The 5,742-nt window shown below is 33.3% G+C and overlaps 1 long non-coding RNA gene across 1 annotated transcript in view; it reads left to right on the forward strand.

The window, feature by feature from the left end:
* Window positions 1-5,742, forward strand: part of LOC116660499 — a 344,375-nt gene that overhangs the window by 338,362 nt on the left and 271 nt on the right. The window lies entirely within an intron of this gene.

Consider the following 5,742-nt stretch of genomic DNA (forward strand, 5'->3'; position numbering starts at 1 on the left):
AAACTGTCCAAAAATTGATGCCATAATTTTTTTCTCAGATTTCTAAGGGGCTAAGTCCAAGAAATAATAGTTTATTTCTATAAGAAATAACTATAGAGACTGAGCATAAATAAAAAATTGACTTGAAAAAAGTGGAGGGGAAAAACAACTTCACATTTGACTGTATTGGACCTTGTTAAGCGAAAGTAGTCACATTTTGCTGGAACTAGAGAAGTAGGAAAAAATGAACACTGGATTAGAGAACAATAGTTGTCAGGAACTGCAAGCTTTATAATCAAATACTGCTACCAGAAAAGGGTGATCTAGAGTGTGTAGCTCAACTATGACATTTGACACCACCACCAAGCAGGATCGAATGTCTGTGTTGACCATGTTTGCAGACGAGCCCATCAGCTTGCTAAGCTGCCTTGTCAATGTCCACTTTATTATCTGTTAATGGTAAATTATCAATGGCAAATGTCCTGCCCCATTTTTTCTGTTATATCTTAGCAGTTTACCCTATTCCAATTGGAAATCTTTCTTTTGTCTCTCTTGCTTTTGTGTTTCCACACAATTGACTGTTTAAAAAAAAAAGTATTTCAGAAAACATAATGATTGGCAAACAACTGTACTGGATACCGTAGGGGAGGAACAAAGGTAAATATAGTGATCTTTGAAAGCAGGTAGGGGATTGAAATATAGCTCCACCACTTATGTGTTATGTGACGTGGCCTTTGATTTCTCCAAGTTTCATTTATCTTATCAATAAAATGGGAAAAATATCTACCTCACAAGGTTGTGAGTATTAAATAGAACAATGCCTGCAGAGTTAGTAGCACAACTCTTGATGGATAAATAGTAATTGACATTATAATTAAGAATAAATGATGCACTTCAATGCTCTCAAGTAATGGGTATGTTGAAGTTCTGTTTTGTTTATCAGTTCTTTTGAATTTCTTATGTCTTTCCCTGGTGGCTGGATTATAATCTCCTCAGTAGTGGTTATGCTATATTTAAGAAATTTGCATTTTTACACGTTACTTCCTCAAACCATGTATGGTTTAGCAGTAAACATACAGTATGTACATGCCAAAGGAATTCATAAAGGAAGTCACTACATCCCATAATAAGCAAAAGCTCTCAAATGCTAAATTGTCTGAATAGTTGACCCAATGATGATGTGTGTGTGTACCTAAATGTATATATGTAACCCTGAATAAATAGATTAAATATATAACTAGAGTGCATTGAAGACATGGAGTGTATTTAATTCTCTCTTTTTTAAACAAATTGTAGTCTTAAACCTATTCTCAAAATACACACATACGCACACCCACACACACAGAGCGATTATGCATCCACACATACATAATATGAATCATCTCACAATCAGAGGACAACTGATTTTCTCTCACGATGCAGTTTCCCTACTTGAAGATAGTTCTAGACGTGGCTCTACAGCTGTATGTGTGGAGTTGAGCCAAGATACTCTCAAGTGTAGAAAGTGGTCCAGATGTCACTGCTACTGCTGGGGAGAGCTAGTCCAGAGGTTGTCATCTGGGCATTACCACTGCCAAAATTGTTGCCTTGGCCACAGCTGCTGGCTTTCTTGCTGCAAGGCGATGGAGCAAGAAAACATTTGAAAGTCTTGCCAAAACAGTGGGAGGCAGCTACAAAATGAGCACACACTTGGTGTAAAAGTCACTGCTCAATTTGCTTTGCCACAAATCTGGTATAAAATGAATTTGTCCATAGATTAATTGCAACACTGTGTTTATATATATACAATTCTGAATTGTTTATGTGCAGAATTCCATCATTTAAGGCATAAATTCAAAGCTCATAAAGACCCGGCCAGCTATTGGTTGAGTTTATTAATAATCCTTGTATCATAATCTAGGAGAGTCAAATGATTCAAAACTGAACTTTTGGGATGTAGGTCACTAAGTGCATACTCTTTTCCTCCATCCTTCACTAAAATTACTATTTGTTTATAGATAGCATCTTATATTTCCTGCATCTCCTATAGTGCCTGACAAACTATAGATCTTGTAGCAGATGTTAAGTGCATGCTGTTGAGGTGATGTGAACTGAACAGCATTTAACAGAACTGAATGAAATCGAAATGAATCACATTAATTGGTACTATGAGTTAGTTTTTGATCTTACATTTTGCTATGACCTCACATTGATAAATATATCTTATTGTGAGTCACTTATGGAATTTTTCTATATAAATATCAATATGCAAAAAAATAATTGAGGCAAAAGTGAAAAAATTGAAAAAAAATGTGGGGCAGGTAGTTGGGTTAAAGCACTGATAACAGCTATTGATGGTAATTCACTTCTTTTTTGACTCAGTATTTGATATGTAGATAAATGACAGTAAGAATTATATAATAGATACCAATTTACAAATGAAAATTTAAAAATTGTCTTGGACACAGTAAGAGAAACATAATATTTTTCCATGGACGTGAAGTACCCTACTTCATTTATTCAATAAGTATATTTTGAGCAAAACTTGGTATGAAATAATCTCCCAGAAGATACAAAATAAACAGAAGATAGTACTTCCATTCAAAGGGCTCCCAGTCACATGGAAGATTCATATATAAATGTGGATAAATTTTAACATAATAAGGCTTGTGATAGAAATACACATAGGAAATCTGCCTGGAAAGAAAGGTCAGGTAAGGATTAGTGGAAAGTGAGACTTGAGCATGTTTTTAAAATAAATGTAGAAGGGATCCAGATAAGGGGGTAAAGGGAAGAGAAAGAACAGTTCAGAAAAGGAGACAAAATACATAAAGTCAGGATACATGATGCTGCATATCCAGATCACTAAGGTGCTTTTGCAGCATAGTATTAATCAGTATTTTCTTTTTCTTCCTTCTTTCCTTTTTCCTTCCTTTCTTTTTTCTTCCTTCCTTTCTTTTTTCTTCCTTCCTTCCTTCTTTTTGTCTTTCTGTCTTTTCTGTCTTTCTGTCTTTTCTTCCTTCCTTCCTTCCTTCCTTCCTTCCTTTCTTTCTTTCTTCTTTCTTTCTTCTTTCTTTCTTTCTTTCTTTCTTTCTTTCTTCTTTCTTTTCTTTCTTTCTTTCTTTCTTTCTTTCTTCTTTCTTTTCTTTCTTTTCTTTCTTTCTTCTTTCTCTTTCTTCTTTCTTTCTTTCTTTCTTTCTTCTTTCATTCATAGCATGATGCAGAATTTTAATTCAAAGAGTCTTAAATGAAAAAGAGACTATTTGCTCTCATCCAAACTTTGAAAAAGAGAAGGACACAAGTATGGCTCAAACCAAGGACAGGCTTTTCTTCTATGTTATCCATATTTTTATTTCATTTTCTAAAAATACAGAATGGTTTTATCAGATAGTCAAGATCAAAGCCACAGGTATTCACTTTATTCCATCTCCGTACCAAGAGTAGGAGAGTGTGCCCCAGAAGTCCCAGCTAGAAAAAATTTAGGTAGGGTGTTGATTGCCAGTATCTCTTAAGCCAAGTAAGGGCACAGTATGTTTGGCTCCATTTTTCTTACATAACAAAACCTCTCTGCCCACAAAGTAATTGAGAGCATTGACCAGGATCATATGGAATTCAGGATGGGAATTTTTGTCTAAAGGATGGAAAGGATGATACCCACAATTAGAGGAGGACAGGATGCTGTGCTGATAAATCTATCAAATGTGCTTCTCATTCTACTAGAGACTTTGAAATTTTTCCTTTAGATCATGTAAAATTTTGAAAGGTTTTGTTCAAAAGAGTAATTCATTTGTTTTTGTAGGACCTGTCTCAGTCATTCTGGTGGGAGATGATGAGAGATGGTACACTGACAGTGACTAAATATATAGATAGAGGGAAAGTATTTAAGAAATAGGGAGAAAATCTGGTGTAACAAGACTGAATGGGAGGTAGGTTTGGAAAAAGAGAAAGTGGTAGAGGAAAGAGGGGAGAAAAAGCTCCCTTTATTCAATTCCTCAGTTAATTTTATGTTGAAATGCAATCACTCTTTCTTTTAAACCCTGTAGTTACTTCATTTAATTTAGCCTTCATCATCTCTTTTCCTTGGAATATTGCAATCGTCTATTCAGCAGTCTGTGTTTTTATAAGCTCTTATTCATATTAATATTGGACAACTATTGCTTTAAATGTTAAACCATTTCAGCAATCAAGAGACAACTTCATAATGGATATAATATTGAAAATACATATTTATTTAATGAGGAAGGCATATAATTATTGAACATTTAAATTGTTGCATACTTACTGTAAAGGTATTAATAACAATATAATGATGACTACATTTTTAACTATTCATTAAGCCACTGTGGTTTAGTTATATTACCATATTTTAACTTCATAGTAGTGATTAATAATAGTATTCTCAATTTTAATATGTGGAAGATGAGATTTATATAGATTAAGTCACCTCCCTAATAAATAGAATATTAAACATATCATGATCATCTGGCTCTCATTCCATTTCCTATGCTCTGAACCGGATGAGCAAGAAAGTGATTGAAGTTATTTTGGGGATCTCAAAAAAAGTTTTTCATATTTAATCAATTAATTTAGTTATTTTTATTGTTTACCTACATTTTTATGTTTCATTATAAAGTATTACCACCACCTGAGACACAGCTTCAAATTTACATCTTTGAAATACGATCTTTTGGTGACTGCTGCCAGTATTTTGAACTTTAGCATCTTGAGAATTTGTAGGAGAGTAATGATTTTAATTTTCCATAGAATCAACAGACTTCCTTGGTCAACCAACATAAAAAATAAAATTTGCAACTTTCTCATGGGTTAGGTCTAGCATATATTTTCTTCTCATTATAGAAAAAGCAAAGAGGAAGTGGCTGAAATTTTTGCTTTTATAAACCTTGCCTATGGTATGCAGAAATTCTATGTGGGAGTAGTATAGTTTCAGTTGTGAATTCCCATGCTTTGATATGTTAGGCTGGAGTATATCTTTTGGTGCCTTGGTTAGAAATCTGAAACCCTCATTATTTCTGCATTTATTAAACTATGTCTTTTGTTCCACTTGCAGACCAAGTAGTCAGCTTTGATAAAATTCGATATACATTCATAAATCTGCTCTGATCTAGGCTTTCTAAATGGTTCATCCCGGGGCACCCTAGAATGTTTGAGAAGATACTTTTAACTGGTTTCTTTTTTCTCCCTTTTAGTTTGGCTGTTTTCATTTACATACCTGAAACTTTTGATTCTGCATTTGTTCTGTTTCCAAGACTGAGATGATTTTGTGGCTTTTCTATCACAAAAGCTTTACACTACATATTTTGCAGGATTTTCATGAATTAATGCTCTTATTTTAAATACAGAATCTCATAAAATAATTTCTTATACATAGATTTATATCTATCTATCTATCTATATCTGCATATGTGTGCATGTGTTTTGTAAAGAGAAATTTGCTGTTTTAAAACAGAAATATTAGTTATGTTCTACATATGTTTACTCAAAATTTTCTTGTCAAGACCAGGAATTTACAGGTCATGCTTTTGTATCTGTTTCTTTGAAAGTATGTTCATTGAGGGATATAGCCTGATTCCTAGCAGCTAAAGATATCTTGAAAACACAGTTTATTTTAAGATTCCATATATAAACATCTCATGGGTCTAAAAATAATCTTATAGTGTTATTTTTGTACTCTCTGCATCTCAATTTTTAATTTATTAGAATTCATGAGATTAAATTAGTGAAGCTATGTTATGCTTTACACACAAACACAGACACACACATTAT

The sequence above is a fragment of the Camelus ferus genome, chromosome 29, assembly GCF_009834535.1.
Source record: "Camelus ferus isolate YT-003-E chromosome 29, BCGSAC_Cfer_1.0, whole genome shotgun sequence".
Lineage (NCBI taxonomy): Eukaryota > Metazoa > Chordata > Mammalia > Artiodactyla > Camelidae > Camelus > Camelus ferus.